This window comes from Lissotriton vulgaris, chromosome 10, assembly GCF_964263255.1.
Source record: "Lissotriton vulgaris chromosome 10, aLisVul1.2, whole genome shotgun sequence".
In the NCBI taxonomy this organism is placed as follows: domain Eukaryota; kingdom Metazoa; phylum Chordata; class Amphibia; order Caudata; family Salamandridae; genus Lissotriton; species Lissotriton vulgaris.
Window position 1 is genome coordinate 176,322,949 of NC_141698.1, and position 19,570 is coordinate 176,342,518.

Genomic DNA, 19,570 nt, shown 5'->3' on the forward strand with positions numbered 1-19,570 from the left:
GGTTGAGTGCAGAAGTTAGCAGGTTCCATTTTGGATTACCCCTGATTTGTTAAGGCACGCAATGAAGGTTGTGATACTGACTGTCTGGGCAGTGAAAGTGTTTTTCCACAATTCCCCAATATTCTTATCTGTGGGGTGTAGTCCTACACATTGAATTGTGAAGGGAAGGAGACAGGGCTGCATTTTGAAATTCTTCTGTTATCGTTTTAGCAGGGATTGCTGTTTATTCCTACCCAGTCACTGCCATTTGCTTAATGGTCGGTAATGGCGTGTCAGCAGATTTCGTTGTAAGAGGGAGAGAAGTGTTTGGGCAGAACCTGGCCCTTTCATCTACCCCTTGAGTGGCCCATCAAGGAAGGCTGATAACAGCCAGGTGGTAGAGATTCACACTTACTGTGCTCATGGTATAGGCACTCCTACCTGGAGCTGGCCAACCTGCTGGGAGAGCCATCACTTTACTTAAAGACTATGGGCCTGATTTAGAGTTTGGTGGTGACTATTTACTCTATCAGGGTGACAGATTAAAGTACTCGATCGCCCGAGAGAGCACATGGCCGCTAAATTTTGAGATCTCCACCTCTAGCATCAATTTGTGGAACTGCAGCGTCACAAACAAATTTCAGTGCTTTTGCATGTGCCTCGAGAGGGACCGCTAATAACAACTTGAGGAATTGCGGCCACAAGAAAGGATTTCCATTCTTTTACATCTGACTCAAGAGGTACCTCTAGTAATGACTTGAAGAATGCAGGTTTGTGAACCAATGTTATATATATATATATATTACCTACTGGCGGTCGCCAGTAGGTATATATAGTTAGGACCTAGTTACCATAGGAAATCCCCAACATTCTATTGGGAATAACTTTGGCACCGATTGAGGAATCTGCGTGTAATTTTCCTTAAAATTGCTTCGCTCCACTCCTCTCCTTCCCTGAAAGTTTTGGGGGGATTCGTCAAGTGGGGGCCGAGTAAAAAGGGGGGTCCCAAAATGTGTTTTCCCCATGTTAATTTCCATAGGGACCTTTAGACACGGCTACAGCCCGAACGACTGAATGGAATTACACCAAACCTGGCAAAATGGTAGGGCCTGGTATACAGATGTGCCTTTGCTATGTTTGGTGAAAATCCCTCCAGTAGTTCTTGAGAAAATTGAATTTGAAATTTTTCAAACAGCATTTTCTATGGGACCTTTAGACACGGCTACAGCCCGAACGGCTGAACGGAATTACACCAAACTTGGCAAAATGGTAGGGACAGGTATGCAGTAGTGCCTTTTCTATATTTGGTGAAAATCCCTCCAGTAGTTGTTGAGAAAATTGAATTTGAGCAAATTATATATCTATATGCGCTCAACATTCTATTGGGAATAACTTTGGCGCCGATTGAGGAATCTGTGAGTAATTTTCCAGAATTTTGGCCAGCTCCGCTCCGCTCCTTCCCTGAAAGTTTCGGGGGGATTCGTCAAGCGCGGGCCGAAAAGGGGGTCCCAAAAGGTGTTTTCCCCATGTTAATTTCCATAGGGAACTTTAGACACGGATACAGCCCGAACGGCTGAATGGAATTACACAAAACTTGGCAAAATTGTATGGCCTGGTATGCAGATGTGCCTTTGCTATGTTTGGTGAAAATCCCTCCAGTAGTTCTTGAGAAAATTGAATTTGAAATTTTTCAAATGGCATTTTCTATGGGACCTTTAGACACGGCTACAGCCCGAACGGCTGAACGGAATTACACCAAATTTGGCAAAATGGTAGGGACAGGTATGCAGTAGTGCCTTTTCTATATTTGGTGAAAATCCCTCCTGTAGTTGTTGAGAAAATTAAATTTGACGAAATTATATATCTATATCCGCTCACCGTACGCGCACTGTACGCGTACGGTACGCGTACCGTACGCGTACATGCGCGAACCCTTAGGTGCGCGAGCAAGTTTCTGATTGGCTGGCAGTCGACTGTCAACATTCCAAACTGTCCAAACCAGGAAGTGTTGGCCACCATCTTGTTTTTCAGACGAACTGAGGCACAAAAGAGCCCAAAACAAGAGTGGAAAACACGAAAAGGGGGCAGGGTAGAGACTCTTGTTTTGTGCTGTCTTGTGCCTCACTTCTCCTGAGAAACAAGATGACTGCTCAGGTGGTCCCAGACGGATAACATATATAAACATTATCCACTAATAGAATTAGCATTTACAAAACCTTTGAAATTTATTGAAAAAAAAAATAGGTTTCACGCCTGATATAGTTAGGAATTAGCATTTAAAAAACCTTGCAAATTCACTGAAAAAACCATAGGTTTCAAGCCTTATATAGTTAGGAATTAGCATTTAAAAAACCTTCCAAATTCACTTTAAAAAACCATAGGTTTCAGGCCTTATATAGTTAGGAATTAGCATTTAAAAAACCTTGCAAATTCACTTAAAAAACCATAGGTTTCAGGCCTTATATAGTTAGGAATTAGCATTTTAAAAACCTTGCAAATTCACTTAAAAAACCATAGGTTTCAGGCCTTATATAGTTAGGAATTAGCATTTAAAAAACCATTGAAATTGCTCCTATATAGTTAGTTGTACTAACTATATTTCGCGCACCCGCAATCCACTGCTGATGAGGTCACATATTACATCATTCATGACATGGTCAGTGATATCACAGATGACATCACTGATGACATCACTGATGACATCTCATTTGACATCACTGATCATATCACTGATGATATAATTCATGTGATAATACGATGCACCTCCTCACACTCTAATATAACCTTTGATACACCCAGTGTTAAATACAGACTACCATTCTTGAAACCATTGACACACCAATACCAGTTACTACATACGCACTCACTGATTCCTAGGTCTACACACACATTCACTCATTCACCCATAGAATCACTCATACATACAGACACTCATCAATACAACACTATCATATGCACTCATACACCTATACAGACACTCACACACTGCCACTCTTCAATGGAGTTACTCACACACCTAGTCAGTCATGCAAAGAATCAATCACACTTCCATTTCCTCAACTATACAGTTATACACACAAAACCTTACTTATTCAAACATATACTAACACATACTTACTGTCTTATACAATCACTGATACAAGTACACAATGATCCATAAAGCCACTCGCACATTCACTGGCTCTCATGTACAGTCATTTATATATGCCAACTCTCACATGCACTGTGTTTTACATATGTACTTACTTGGACATGTAGCACTGAGATATCCATTCACTCACCAACACACCTATGCACACAGGCAACCGCCCATATAGCTGTTTCCACATGCACTCTTGAACTCATACACCTAGTGAATCAACTGCTGAGACATCTATGCACAGAGTCACACACCTCCCAGCCACCCACACACACACTCAGTTTCCCATTCAAATACTTGGGCAACCAATCAATAACCCATATAGCCACTCATATAGCTACTGTTCAACACATGCAGCAGCTTACACAACAACAGACATACTGATGCACACAATCAGACAGTTTAGTCACTAACCCATGCATTTAGTAAGACACATTTAATCACTCACTCATGCAGTCAGTCACGCACCTACTAAATCCTTCATCTAGACACTTATACATCCACTCATTCTTCAATATGTAAAACATATTTAAACTTTACAGAAACACTCAGTCACTGGATGATGTCATCAGTGATGTCAAATGAGATGTCATCAGTGATGTCATTTGAGATGTCATCAGTGATGTCATCAGTGATGTCACTGACCACGTCATGAATGATGTAATATGTGACATCATCACCAGTGGATTGCGGGTGCGCGAAATATAGTTAGTACAACTAACTATATAGGAGCGATTTCAATGTTTTTTTAAATGCTAATTCCTAACTATATACGGCCTGAAACCTATGGTTTTTTAAGTATATATATATATCACCAATCGTCCTGAGCCACAGAGTATATCCCGTAGACAAATCAGGTACAGACCATAGAAGCGCGATGATTACATTTCCAGTGCTTTATTTCTCCTACAGTCAGCATGACGCGTTTCGGCTGCTTCACTGCTGCCTTGATCACATGACCCCCCGGATACAAGTTAGTGCTTAAATAGTGACTTTCTGGCTGAACAGATTACACGGCGTGTAATGTAGAGCTAAACAAAATACTTCCGATGTCAGTACATTATAAAGGATCATTCAAAACTCTGTAACTTGTATATAAATAATTAAAATCTTATAAATATACATACAGTACATAAAAACTGTAAAAAAATATAAAAAATATAAATATATACGATTTACAAAGCATCAGAATAAATAGGAGTAGTTAAAACTGTTTAAATACAGGATCAACCAAATACTTCCTATTAACATGTTGGCCAAATGGCCCTATGCTTTGTCAATATATCATATACCAGATCCTAAGCTCTCATGAATACATTCAAAACCGCCTTGTAATTGGAACAGTATCATAAAGTGCTTGTGCAAAAAAAACATACCCTAATGTGCAAAATGGTGCAAAGTGCAAAATATCACAGAGTACTTGATATTACAATTTCATATAAAAAATTCCAGGATAAAATAGTCAATGAAGCATAGAATACCGGAAGCTTTGCGATATTAGACAAAATATGCTTGAGTCATAATTCAACCCCAACATTTAAGTGCAAGTGCATAAAAACTTTAAACCACTATTCTTTTTGAATTTCATGGGTGGTCACTACAAAAAATATATATAATTAATATTATTCACGATACAGCTCTGAAATAACCTCTTGCTGTTTTATAGCATAATTACTTTGCATACCAGATTGAGGGCAGTTTTTACAGATACTCAAAATGTCACGTGGGGAAATTAATAATGGTGGCAGGATAGCTGAAAAGCTATTATCTAATCCCAGTCATTACAGAGAAATATTTCTATCATTATGTAGACTACTGATTGAACTCATACATTGCTTGATACATCTATAAACAGGGGGGTTAATTTAGTTTCCTACTTCTGTTTAAAGGAAATTAAGAAGATCTTCCCCTGTGTTCAACCCCTTAGGGATCCTAGTGTCTAATAACAGAATGTACTTGGTTCCTAATTGTTTTAGGAGTTTTTCCCTGTTGCCACCCCTCACACTCTTGGGCACTGAATCAATCATAAAATAGCTCAAGTCCTTCAAATTTTTGTTATGTACCAATTTGAAGTGACGGGTCACAGGATAACTATCATCAGAGTTAACAGTTGCCCTTAAATGCTGCAAAATGCGGTTGAAAGCTTGCAATTTGGTGCTACAAATATATTTCAATTTACATGTACATTCTAATACGTACACTGCATAATCTGTGCTGCACGTATATAGACCTTGATTTCTGATAGGGCTTGGATCAAACGCACTCCAAAATTCATTGGTGTTGACACCAAACTTACAGGCTCTGCAAGAGATGCACTTGAGGAACCCTGTCTTGTTGGATAACCAATTCTTAGAGCTAACCACCTCCGGACTGGATTTCACTAGGGCGTCCCTCATCGAGGGGGCCCTTCTAAAGGTGATTGATGGTTCTTCAGGTAGTAGCTGGGCTAGAGTGATATCTGTTTTTAATAAAGGCCAATGCTTTTTATGATCCCCCTAACCTTCCTTTCTTCTGTACTGAAAGTAGTAATAAGTCTCACCTGTTCTTGATTGGTACTGGAATCTGAACTGTCCATTATCACACCTTTCTTTTTTGATTTTGTGGCGACGTTCAAACACTCATCTCTAGTGTGACTGTTGGCTTTACTTCTAGCTAGCTTTAATACCGTAGGACAGTACCCTTGTGCAAGGAATCTTTTATGGGCTTCAGTCTGGCATATCTCTAGGTCAATTTCAGAACTTCAAATTCTTTGCATTCTCAGGAATTCCCCGTAGGGTATGCTTTTAATCAAATGAACGGGGTGCACACTGGTAGAATGCAGGACTGCATTCCCTGCAGTTTTATTTCTATGTAAGTTAGTTTGAATTTCATTATTGCTTACATAGATCTCAACATCTAGGAATTGAACATTATATCCGCCGTGAATTGCAAATTAAGTTCATTGTTATTGATGACACTCACAAAATTCCTGGCTGACTCTTCTGTACCTCTCCATATCATGCAGATGTCATCAATGCACCTCCAAAATTGGACTACACTAGAGTCAAACAACAGTTTGTGTGTCCCCCTGAGGACATGTTCCTCTCACCACCCAACATGTAAACATGCATAGGTTGGGGAGAAACATGCCCCCATAACGACGCTCCTCTGCTGTTGATAAATTTCTTTGTTAAAGAGAAAGAAATTATTTTCTAAACACAGCTGTACCCTTCTTAAAATCATAGCATTGTGCTGTCTATAGTTAATGTTACGCTGGTCTAAAAATATTTCATTGCATTTAGTCCATCAGCATGATGAATGCTAGTATAGAGGGTACAGATACCCATGGCTATTAAAACAAAGTCCTCTTCCCATTTGATGTTTTTCAATTTGGACAGGAAATGCCCAGTATCCTTAACAATAGATGGTAAGCTTTCTACCGAGTCATGAAGGAAATGGTCCACATATTTGGAAACAGCTTCCAGGAGACTTTTTGGGGCAGAAATGATGGGTCGCCCAGGTACTGGCGTGACCTGTTTATGAATCTTAGGAATGTATATATATACTAGCTGTACCCGGCCACACGTTGCTGTGGCTCAGTCTGGTTAAATGGAAGAAAAAGAAAAGAGTAAGCGCACGTTTCTAATATGTTTAATTTCACAATGCTTGTGGGTATACAATATGTTTTTGTGACTATTGTCTGTATGCGTCCCTTGTAGTTGTTGCGTAGCAAGCAAATCGATAGGGTCTGTTCAGCCTTTTCGATTAAAAACATGCACGTATTGTACACACGCGTATTCGAATCCAACGTTTTGTATATATAAACACGCGCTAATGTTGCAAAGTGAACAAACTCATCCCCCCTCCATCCACCCACTTCCCGGTCTGCCATCCTGACACCAACTGTCCATCCTAATATATGTAGACTATTGTCTCTATGCGTCCTTTCTTAATGTTGCAAAGTGAACCAACTCCTCCCCCCTCCCTCCACCCACTTCCCAGTCTGCCATCCTGACACCAACTGTCCATCCTAATATATGTAGACTATTGTCTCTATGCGTCCTTTCTTAATGTTGCAAAGTGAACCAACTCCTCCCCCCTCCCTCCACCCACTTCCCGGACTGCCATCCTGACACCAACTGTCCATCTTAATATATGTAGACTATTGTCTCTATGCGTCCCTTGTAGTTGTTGCGCAGCAACTAAATCAATAGGGTCTGATTGGCCTTTCGATTAAAAACACGTGCGTATAGGACACGCGCGTATTTGAATCCAACGTTGTGTACATATAAACATGCGCTTAATCGAATCCAACGTTGTGTCAAAATTTCAAAGCAATCGGTGAAGAACTTTCGTAGATTTCATATTTGATATTTTGATATTTATTGGAATTTGTATAGCGCGACTATCGCTCCGGAAGGAGCATCTTGGCGCTGAGCAAACAGAGAACCAGCAATGGAAAGCGAGGATCAGATGGCTGCGAGGACCGATGAATCAGACTGAGGGAAAATCCAGGTCTTCAGAAGTTTCCTAAAAAGGCTTTCTGAAGGGGCATGCCTAAGGTTGGGGGGGGGACAATTCCATGCCTTGGAGGCCAGAAATGAGAAGGTCTTACCACCTTTTGTTTTTAGTTTTATTCGAGGTACAGTAACTAAATTGGCTCCTGACGACCTCAGGCAGCGAGATGGAATGTAACGCAGGAAGCGCTTAGCCAGGTAAGAAGGGCCAGTGTTCCTGGTGGATTTGAAGACCGTGACGAGAAGCTTAAAGAGAATTCTTTTGTGGAGGGGCAGCTAATGAAGAGTGTTAAGGGCTGCGGAGGCCGAGGATCTACGGGGGAGTTTAAGAACGAGCCTGGCCGCTGCGTGTTGGACACTTTGCAGTTTCTTGAGGGAGGATTTCTTTATGCCTGCCAGGAGGCCATTACAATAATCCAGCCGGGAAAGGATGAGAGCAACCGCGACTGATTTCCTGGCTGAGATGGGAAGGAAGTCAAAGAATTTCCTTAGCTGTCTGATCAAGCTAAAACAGCACCCTGCGGTAATGCGCACATGCTCGTCAAAGCTGAGGGACGAGTCAAAGTAAACTCCAAGATTGCGGGCTGAGGAGACCGCACTCGGTGGTGCTTCAGAGTTTTGAGGCCACCAGTCTTTAGGGGAGAAGAGGAGGCCTTTGCCTAAGGGTATTATTTCGGTTTTGGTGCTGTTGCATTTAAGGTGGTTCAGGTTGAGCCAGGAAAAGACTTGGGAGAGGCAATTTTGAAATCTCAGGGCAGCGTCAGGGTGTATTTTATCTATGGTGACGACAAGCTGAGTGTCGTCAGCATAGGAAGTCACGAGAATCCCGTGGGATTCGATCAGCGTGAGGAGGGGGGCCATATATATATTGAAAAGGAGAGGACTCAGTATGGACCCCTGAGGCACACCTGATATGGTGGATCTTTCGCCGGAAAGAAAGGGGCCTAAAGAAACAGTCTGTGATCGATTGGATAAAAAAGATGTTATCCAGGCCAAGGCGGTACCCGACACACCAATCTCACGCATTCTGTTGATGAGAATGGCGTGTGAGATGGTGTCGAAGGCCGCGGTTAAGTCGAGCAGGATGAGGACAGCCTGTCTTCCCTTATCCTGCAAGAACTTAATGGTATCCGATAGTTCGATCAGTGCGGTTTCTGTGGAATGGCCCGGGCGGAAGCCAGATTGCTGTGGGTGCGAGATGTGATTATTTTCCACAAAAACTTTTAGTTCCTCGTGGACTAACTGCTCGGTGATTTTGCCCAGTACAGGGAGTAGGGAAATTGGACGCATGTTGGATAAATCAGTGGGGGATTTATTTTGTTTTTTCATGAGGGGCTTAACTATGGCCTTCTTCCATTCAGCAGGGACAATGCCTGAGTTGAGGGATTCGTTAACAATGGCATTGATTGACGGGTTAACGACCTCAATAAGGTGGTGTAGAATGATCGGGGGCAGGAATCCGTGGGGGCTCCCGATCTGCAGGTCATAATAGCCTTTTGTGTTTGAGGCAGGGAAACTGTTGTAAAGTTACTCAGTGAAGGTATGGTGGTGTCGGTATCTTGTGTATGAATTGGTGGGGGAGGGAAGTCCTTATGGATATTGTTGATTTTTTCGATGAAGAAATCTGCTATTTGGTCACAGAGGGTTTGTGATGGGGGGATTTCAAGTGCCAGTGCCTTTGGGTGGGTGAAGGACTTTACTATATTAAAAATAGTATGTTGTTTCTGTTTGGCTTCCTCTATAGCTGAGGTGAAAAATACCTTTTTGGCTTTTTTTATGTTGGAGAGGTATTGTTTCCTCTGCAGGATGTATGTGGATCTAGACGTGGGATCATAAGTTTTCCTCCATTCTCTTTCAAGGACCCTGCACTTTAGGTGACACTCGGTGAGGGCCTGAGTATACCAAGGGGCATTGGGCTTCCTTTTGCATTGGACTGATTTTTGATTGGTAGAGTTGGAGTTGGCAGAGACCACTCTGTCAATCCAGAAATGAAAGTTTTTAGAGTCTTGTGATGCCTCTCCGACGATAGGAGGGGGGGGGACAGAGAGTTGGGGGTTCAACTTAATGCGCTCGGCCACTTTCTTCCAGTTGGTAGGGAAGGGGGTGGGAGGGCATTTGGTGTGAGGTAACAATAGGGGTTTGGCCTTGATGGAAAAAGGAATAAAATCGTGGTCTGTCCATATTTGAGGTAGCGGGGGAGAGACATCTAGAGGAACCAAGTTTGTGCAGATGCCGTCCAACGTGTGCCCGGCCCGGTGAGTAGGGCGGGAGACCCGTTGAGAGAGGCCAAAAATCTCAAATGAGTGTAGGAAATTAGAGGTGTGGGGGTCTGTGCAGGATTCCAAATGGAGATTAAAATCACCAAGGAAGGTGAAAGTGGGGTAGCGGGTCATAAGTGATCCCAGAGTCTCGTCCAGGGAGTCCAAGAACGGTGTGGCGTTCCCAGGGGGGCGGTAGACGAGTCCTCCTGAACGGGAGGAGGAGGAGTTAATTTGGATCACAAAGCCAATGCTCTCACAGTCCTTGAGAGAGGCAAGATCGAATGTGTGGCACCTGAAGGATTTCTTAACGATGATAGCCAACCCACCTCCCCGACCGCCGGGTCTATCCCGCCTGAAGATGGTGAAATCAGGGGGGAGGGCGGTTGCCAGGTCGGGGTTAGAAGCATCGTTTAGCCAGGATTCAGTGATAAAGAGGGCGTCAAGATCGTGAGACAGGATTAGGTCATGGATGTCTTGTCCATGACATGCTAGAGATCTGGCATTAAAAAGTCCGCAATTAAAGGTGCCCGGCTTATGAGGGGGTGGGGGAGGAGGGGGAGAAAATGAGTTAATGTGTCCCGGGGATGACCATCTACAGGAACGGCAAGAAAACGGGCCCCAGAGACGATCGGTGGGGAGGTGAACTTTACAATTATGGCTAGTTGTTGTCGGGCGCATTGAAAGCAGTGCGTTGGAGTCGTACCTGAGAGCTGGGAGGTTTAGGGCAGCATGGCCCGCGCCCGGCGCGGTCCTGGCGCCGACGGGCGCAGACAGGCTTGGCTTAGGCGCGGCTTCGGTGCGCAACCGGCGCGCCCGCTGCGCCAGCCCGCTGCGCCGTCTGGATGGATAGCACATTTTATGGGGGGAGGGAGGGTGGGAGGACGGCGCGACTAGAGCGCTGACCTCACCTTCCTCACTCAAGATGGCGCCCACCGCCGAGTAATGTTGATAAAAAAGCGGTTGGGCTGAAAGGAGAGGAAGAGAAGGTGTAAAGCGTGTCAGAGTGCCTGAATTCTCAATTCCCCTTAATCTAACAGCCCCCAAAGGTAAAATGCGGCGGTTTTAAAAAGGGTATAAAAACGCTCCAAATATAGTGCAAGAAAGGCTAAAATCAATTTGCCTCAAATCGCAATCATCTAAGCTCTTCAGCAGCTCGCAGCCCCAGTTCCCCTCACCAGGGAGCGCATCTGTAAGGCACGGAGCGCTGGGAAGGGCTCACCTAAGTACAATGGGAGGGCGGGAGGACGGCGCCACTAGAGCGCTGACCTCACCTTCCTCACTCAAGATGGCGCCCACCGCCGAGTAATGTTGATAAAAAAGCGGTTGGGCTGAAAGGAGAGGAAGAGAAGGTGTTAAGCGTGTCAGAATGCCTGAATTCTCAATTCCCCTTAATCTAACAGCCCCCAAAGGTAAAATGCGGCGGTTTTAAAAAGGGTATAAAAACGCTCCAAATATAGTGCAAGAAAGGCTAAAATCAATTTGCCTCAAATCGCAATCATCTAAGCTCTTCAGCAGCTCGCAGCCCCAGTTCCCCTCACCAGGGAGAGCATCTGTAAGGCACGGAGCGCTGGGAAGGGCTCACCTAAGTACAATGGGAGGGCGGGAGGACGGCGCGACTAGAGCGCTGACCTCACCTTCCTCACTGAAGATGGCGCCCACCGCCGAGTAATGTTGATAAAAAAGCGGTTGGGCTGAAAGGAGAGGAAGAGAAGGTGTAAAGCGTGTCAGAGTGCCTGAATTCTCAATTCCCCTTAATCTAACAGCCCCCAAAGGTAAAATGCGGCGGTTTTAAAAAGGGTATAAAAACGCTCCAAATATAGTGCAAGAAAAGCTAAAATCAATTTGCCTCAAATCGCAATCATCTAAGCTCTTCAGCAGCTCGCAGCCCCAGTTCCCCTCACCAGGGAGAGCATCTGTAAGGCAAAGCAGATGGACATAGGCTATACACTGACGCAACATATACTTTGGAGGGGGACAAAGCACATTGTGTGACAAAGTAGTCCGCTGGAAGTAGCACCGGCTCAGAGGTGGGTGTGTGCGTACATTTGGAGCGTGTGAATAGCATTCTATCGCGCTGAGGACGCCGTCGGGTGATGATTTAAGATTTTGAACAAACTAACATTGACATTTTTTTGTGTCTGTTCGGGCTTTTGATTAAAAACACGTGCGTATTCGATACACGAATATTCAAATCCAACGTTGTGTATATAAAAACATGCGCGTATTCGAATCCAACCTTGTGTCAAAATGTCAAAGCAATCGGTGAAGAACTTTCGAAGATTTACAATTTTGAACAAACAAACATTTATATATATATATATATATATGTATATATATATATATATATATATATATATATATATATGTATATATATATATATATATATATATATATATATATATATATATATATATATATATATATACACATATACACTAGCTGCCCGTCCCAACGTTGTCCGGGTATGACAGATATGTTTGCTGGCATGTAATAGGCACAGTTGGCGGGGGAGTACGTGTTTAAGGAGGACCTCGAAAATAAAACATGCGGTCACGGGCGAATTATGGGAAATTCATTTCCGGAGTTGCTTGCCCTTTGACGAAAAAGCGCAGAACGGGAATCTGAGTTAAAAGTTCAGTGTTCATCTCATGGAAATATGTCCCGAGTTCGGTTTTAAATAGGTTGAGATGGGCGCACTGTGACTGCAATATGGAAGCTCTTTATTTTTCGGCAATATCGAAGCTCTTTATTTTTTGTCCGGTAGGTGGCGCTAGTAGACTGAGAATCTATGCGTACACAAAGGTAACAACGGTTTAAAGCTTTATTGGTACAATGGGGCGAGCATTGCAAAATACTGTCTGTTAGCGAAGGAGAAGTGTGTGGAGGAACGCAGCATCATTAAGGCGCATAACCTCAAGTATCTACTGTGCCATCACCCTATGTCCCTCTCTCGACCACAAATATCAGGCAATTCACACGCTCCAAACGTCACCCGACGGCATCCTCAGCGCGATAGAACGCTATTCACACGCTCCAAATGTACGCACACACCCACCTCTGAGCCGGTGCTACTTCCAGCGGACTACTTTGTCACACAATGTGCTTTGTCCCCTCCAAAGTATATGTTGCGTCGGTGTATAGCCTATGTCCATCTGCTTTGCCTCACCTTCCCAATGCTGCTTTCGGTGCTCCGGTTGGCGCAGTGGTTCCGGAGCTTACCCGCCTCAAAGGTTTGGTCTCTCTCTTTATTATATTAGTATAGATATATATATATATATATATATATATATATATATATATATATATATATATATATATATATATATATATATATATCTATCAGTGAACAAAATGATTTTGCAACACAAGAGAGTAATTTTAAACAAAGATAGAACTTACCCAGTCGCAAGACACTTTGAGAAGTATCATCAAACATCAAAGCAATCCCTCCAGCCTACAGTCTAGCTGTATAGCAGAAATTCCCCGTAAAAAGAGAGGAGGAGATAGCGATAAAGAACTCAGGAAGTTGGAAACCTATAATATTTTGGAGTTCAATAGAAAGGAACCTCATGGACTGAATGTAGATGAGGACCTTTATACATGTCTACACTAAGATTGATGAGAAGAGAAAGTTCAAGGGTAAAACTGCACAAAATGAGACCGTCTTGTTTTTATATATTGATATGGTAATAATTTGAGGAATATGAAAGGATTAGATGACCAATCATGCCATTTATAAAGCGCACTACATACCCGCGAGGGTCTCAAGGCGCTGGGGGGAGGGTGCTGCTAGTGATCGAAGAGCCAGGTCTTGAGGAGTCTTCTGAAGGCCGGGAGGTCCTGGGTCTTCCGCAGGTTGGAAGGGAGAGTTTTCCAGGTCTTGGCGGCGAGGTGGGAGAAGGATCTGCCGGCGGCGGTCATTCTTCGGATGCGGGGAAGAGTGGCAAGGGCAAGGGCAAGGCTAGCGGAGCAGAGCTGGCGGGTGGAGGAGTAGAAGTTGAGTCGTCTGTTGAGGTAAGCTGGGCCGGTCTTGTGGATGTCTTTGTGTGCGTGGATGAGGAGTTTGAAGGTTATCCTGTTGTTGACGGGGAGCCAGTGCAGGTCTCTCAGGTGGGGTGTGATGTGGCTGCGGCGGGGGATGTTGAGGATAAGACGTGCCGAGGCATTCTGGATGCGTTACAATCGACTCAGGAGCTTGGTCGATGTTCTTGCGTAGAGGGCGTTTCCGCAGTCCAGCCTACTGGTGACGAGGGCCTCGTCTTGGTGGGGATCCACATGAAAATCCTGCGGAGCATTCGGAGGGTGTTGAAGCTGGATGAGGAGACAGCATTGACCTGTTTAGTCATGGAGAGGGTGGAGTCAAGGATGATCCCCAGGTTGCGTGCGTGGTCGGTGGGTGTCGGGGCTGTTCCTAGGGTTGACGGCCACCAGGAGGCGTCCCAGGCTGAGGGGGTGGAGCCGAGGATGAGGACCTCCGTTTTGTCAGAGTTCAGCTTCAGCTGGCTGTTCCCCATACATTCAGCGACGGCCTTCATTCCTTCGTGGAGGTTGGTTTTGGCGGTGTGAGGGTCTTTGGTGAGGGAGATGATCAGCTGGGTGTCATCCAGGTAGGAGATGATAAGGTTGTGCTGTCGGGCGAAGTGGGCGAGCGGTGCCATGTAGATGTTGAACAGCGTTAGGCTGAGGGAGGAGCCCTGGGGTACGCCGCAGATGATTTTGGTGTCAGTGGAGCGGAAGGAGGGGAGGCGGACACTCTGGGTTCTGCCGGAGAGGAAGGATGTGGTCCAGTCCAGGGCCTTCTCTTGGATCCCGGCGTCATGTAGGCGTGTTCGTAGTATGTGGTGGCAGACTGTGTTGAAGGCGGCTGACAGGTCCAGGAGGATGAGGACAGCTGTTTCTCCGTTGTCGAGCAGGGTCCTGATGTCATTGGTGGTGGCGGGGAGGCGGTACATAAAAGAAAAAATTGTTTCTAAGATGGAACTTTTCATATGGACAGTTTCTTTTCATTATTTTAAACAGATTAAACAGTTCTTAAGGGGGAGTTTTTGTATATTGGTTTTAGATATTTTAGGATATTGATAGTGTTAGAAGCATTTGCACTTGGAAATTTTGGAGTGTATAATGATAATTTAATTATATATTTTTTATAAGGTGTTTTAACAAGTATATGAAATATATATAATAATATACTGTGAAGCACTTGCCCTTTCAGTGACCAATTTGCACTAAGCATTAGTACTTTAATAATTGAAAATTTGTTTATGATATATGTAATTGTAAAATAATCTTTTTTATTCCCCGTGAACTTTGAAACTGTTGAAATATATGTAGAACACAAAATTGGAGGAATTAGAGGTTGCTATAAAACATAAACAAGGTTCAGTTAGAATTGGATGTTCATTTTAGGAATTGTGGTGTGTTCTAAGGTGATTTTACCATGTGAAAAAGCCTTCTGATGTGATATCATGAATCATGTTTGAAAGAAAACTAATATCTCGTGATTTTCCCACAGTGGTTTGGAAGGGGATCTAAAAGCTAAACTGAAAGCATATTTTCTGTAAATTCACATTATCTTTCTCAGTCATGTGAGAATGAAGTCTGACATTCTCAGTAAAACATGTACATCCAACAAGGACAGAGACTGTCAGTTGATTCCTTTGTGTTCTACTGCAGCCTCCTAGAGTGTTCTAAAGAACAACTAGAGCGCTAACAGTCCTACTTATTACAAAGGTATAGCACACCTGAAGCCATCGTGATGGGAATAAAGTGGTAACTCTTAAAACATTTAATTTAAAAAGGAACAAAATGAGGGGGTATATTATGCCATAGAAAGTATTATTAGTGCTGCAGAAAGAAAAATTAGGGCACATTTTGAGTGACTTCTCAAATCCTCTTCAATTTCATGAAAAAATTCTGACATGCAGACTGAAACATGCACTTTGAATACCAGCAGCAGACTTCCCTGGTGAGCAGTAGCTTTACTACAGTGATCTAATGAGCAACTAGAGTGCTAATATTCAGAATGTATGGCAAATGTGTGACACGGGAAACATCATTTACTACGAAGGCATCCCCACGCATAACGTTTACCACGGTACACTTACCACGCAAACATTTTTTCAACGTGGGTGCCTTCCACGACCGTCTTGACCACGAAAGTATGTTCAGCGTGGGTTGGGGGGAGACGTGGTATTCCGTCCAGTCGTGCTGGGGGGGCTGGGGGAGGGTTGGGAGGGGGGCTAGGGGGGCTGGGGGGGCTGGGGGGGTCTCCCCCCCCAAAAAATAACAATTAAGGAGCGAGTTAGATAAATAAAAAAAAACGCTCTGTGGTATTAATGAAGTAAAAGGAATGACCCTCCCCCAAAGACGTGCAGTGTACGTAAAAAAAACAGTCCTTTTTTTCTTTTAGAAGACGTGTTTTGACGCTTGTTTCCATGGTAGATGGAAGTAAGGGCTGCTGGAGAAAGACGTGCAGGTAAGACGTTTCTACCGTGGTACAATCCTTCGTTGTAAATTCCAGCGTGGTAAAGCCACTTGCGATGTAAAATTCGCGTGGTAATGCCATGCGTGGAACTTGTAATCGTTGAAAAATCATATATTCGTGTGACACATCTGAATGCCTTCTTGATGGAACCAAAGTAAACAAGCATTGAAAATGCAATAGATCTCGCCCTCGTTTAAGTTAAAGCCATTCTGTTTGTAATGAGGTGGCTTTTTAGCTTTGCTTTTATTAGTGTTTTTTAAACTTTCATGTAAATACCATGCATCTGTATGCATATATGTATATGTATGCATGCATTTATATTTGTATTTATATAGATATACAGATTATATATGTTTATATATGTATGCATATATATATATACATACATACACATACATATATATAAATGCATATGCATATATATGCATATATATGTGTATATGTGTGCGTGTAGAGAGAGGTAGAGGTGTAGAGGTAGAGAGCTGGAGAGGTAGCGGTAGAGAGGTAGAGACTAGTAGAGAGAGAAGTAGAGAGAGATAGAGAGGTAGAGAGTAGAGAGTGGGTAATAGAGAGTAGAGAGTGAGTAGTATAGAGTAGTAGAGTGAATAGTAGAGTGAGTAGTAGATAGTAGTAGAGAGTGAGTAGTAGAGAGTAATAGAGAGTAAGTAGTAGAGTGGGTAGTAGAGAGCAGTAGAGAGTGAGTAGTAGAGAGTAGTAAAGAGAGAGTAGTAGAGAGTGAGTAGTAGAGAGTGAGTAGTAGAGAGTGATTAGCAGAGAGAGAGAGTAGTAGAGAGTGAGTAGTAGAGAGTAGTAGAGAGTGAGTAGTAGAGTGAGTAGTAGAGAGTGAGTAGTAGAGAGAGGGTAGTAGAGAGTGAGTAGTAGAGAGAAGTAGAGAGTGAGAAGTAGAGAGTGAGTAGTAGAGAGTAGTAGAGAGTGAGTAGTAAAGAGTGAGTAGTAGAGAGAGAGTAGTAGAGAGTGAGTAGTAAAGAGTAGTAGATAGTGAGTAGTAGGGAGTGAGTAGTAGAGAGAGAGTAGTAGAGTAGTAGAGAATGAGTAGTAGAGAGTGAGTATTTGAGAGTAGTGGAGTAGGAGAGAGTAAGTAGAAGAGAGTAGTGGAGATTATTCCAAAGATTGGCACAGCACCACTTGCACAATAAGTCCAATCAAATCATATCACTTAGAGTCCTTATTGAAGCGCTGAATCTTGGTGTATATTCAAATGCTTTTATTTTCATTAAGTTTATGTACCACAGCCAGCCGAAATGTTTCGTTCTGTACAACAGAACTTCTTCAGGGCGTTCTTATTTCCTTCAAGTTATGTCGGTATCCTGTTGTCATATAACTAGATATTTCTTCCAAATGTTAGACGAGACATAAGTACATTCTTATTCAAAGTGACTAGGTATCAATTTTACCCACACAATTCGGGCATACTTGAGTAATTTATAGCATCCTCAAAGTCAGTTTTTCAAAAATTCCAAAGTATAGGACTTGATAATCCAAATCCGAATTTTTCTCAAGAAAAGTCATTTTCAATCGTTCGGAATATCGGTGTTTGGGCAGATATGACCCAGGGACCCCCAGTATGCAAGGGGAATTAGTCCCCCCTCTGCAAATGCGCCAGTAGCCTGCGTTGCAGAGGTGTAAAAAGGGGCATAGACTCATTATACCTTTGTGCAATGCAGCCCCCTGGCGCATACTGGAGGCTCCTGGTGGGCTAGTTGGCCCCCACGGGCCCCCAGTATGCAAGGGGAATTAGTTCCCCCTCTTCAAACATGCACAGGGGCTGCGTTGCAGAGAGGTGTAAAAAGGGGCGTGGTTAATCAGTTTAATACTTTGCTCTCCATAGCAAATTGTCCTTCCACAAAATTTGCAAACAATTTTGAAATCTCCAAACTGGGTTTGGATGTTTGGGACCATCTCACTTGTCTCTGGACCCGATGGAGTGGGTTGCTTACTTTGGGAGGTGCTGGGTGAAGATTGGGGAGGGTTTCTGGTCAGTTCTCTGACCTCTGCCGCAGCATAGTTGTTTGGGTGCCGGCGTTGCATGTGGCGAATCATGGTGTTGTTGCCAAAAGAATACTTTTTGGCAGGGTTCCCACTGGAAAAAGTACAGTGCCACAGATCAGACAAGTAACCTTTGGCGCATTAACTTTCTTGAGGCCCCTTGGGATTTTAAAAAAACTCCCAGACAATGTGCTCCTTTGGCTTATAGGTGGTAGTATCTTCAGGCAGGTACCGCCTCTCCTCCTCCTCCTCCTCCTCCTCCTCCTCCTCTTCTTCTTCTCCACCACTGTGGTGTTGTGGTGGTCCTTGTGGTGGTGGTTGAGATGCTCCTGCTGCTGCTGCTACTGTAGCCATTTCTCAGTACAAATAGGTACAAATAGGTCTGCAAACAGGTCTGCCTCAGTCAAAGTAAAAAGTGAGAATGAGGAAAAAAGGTGGGGGCTTTCATCTTTTGGAAAACAAAACTGTCCTGAACCAATGAAAAGTGTTATTTTCAGGTCACATGACACTGGCTTTATCATTTGGAAACCAGAACTGTCCTGAACCAATGAAAAGTGTTATTTTCAGGTCACATGACCCGACGTGCTTACGCTACGCGCCCCGGAGCGCGCCCGGGTCGCTTACGTAGCACGATTGTATGGGCTCGAGTGCTTCCGGGTGCACTTACGCCGTGCGTATCACGCGGACGCGGCTACGCGATACGTCACAATGATGTTTTCGTTCGCGACAATAGAGCTAACGGGACACTCACCGGTACGCGCAACGGGGCGCGCCGCATGACTGCGCTTACCGGTGCGCTCACCGGTACGCGCACCGGGAGCACTCCAGGGCAAAAAAAAACATGAACAATATACATTAAAAAAATAGTATTACATAAATATACAATATAGGATTCATTATAAAAAATATTAAATTTCATATCTATAGAAACTTGCTATTAAAAAACCTTTGAAATTCACTGAAAAAAACATAGGTTTGAGGCCCTATATATAGTTAGGAATTAGCATTTAAAAAACCTACGAAATTCACTGAAAAAACCATAGGTTTCACACCAGTTATAGTTAGGAATTAGCATTTAAAAAACCTTTGAAATTCACTGAAAAAACCATAGGTTTCACACCAGTTATAGTTAGGAATTAGCATTTAAAAAACCTATTAAATTCACTGAACAAAAACATAGGTTTGACACCAGTTATAGTTAGC

General features: G+C 43.4%; 1 protein-coding gene across 1 annotated transcript in view; it reads right to left on the reverse strand.

The window, feature by feature from the left end:
- MYO15A (myosin XVA) overlaps positions 1–19,570 on the reverse strand; it is a 1,716,372-nt gene that overhangs the window by 246,758 nt on the left and 1,450,044 nt on the right. The gene's annotated exons all lie outside the window — the stretch shown is intronic.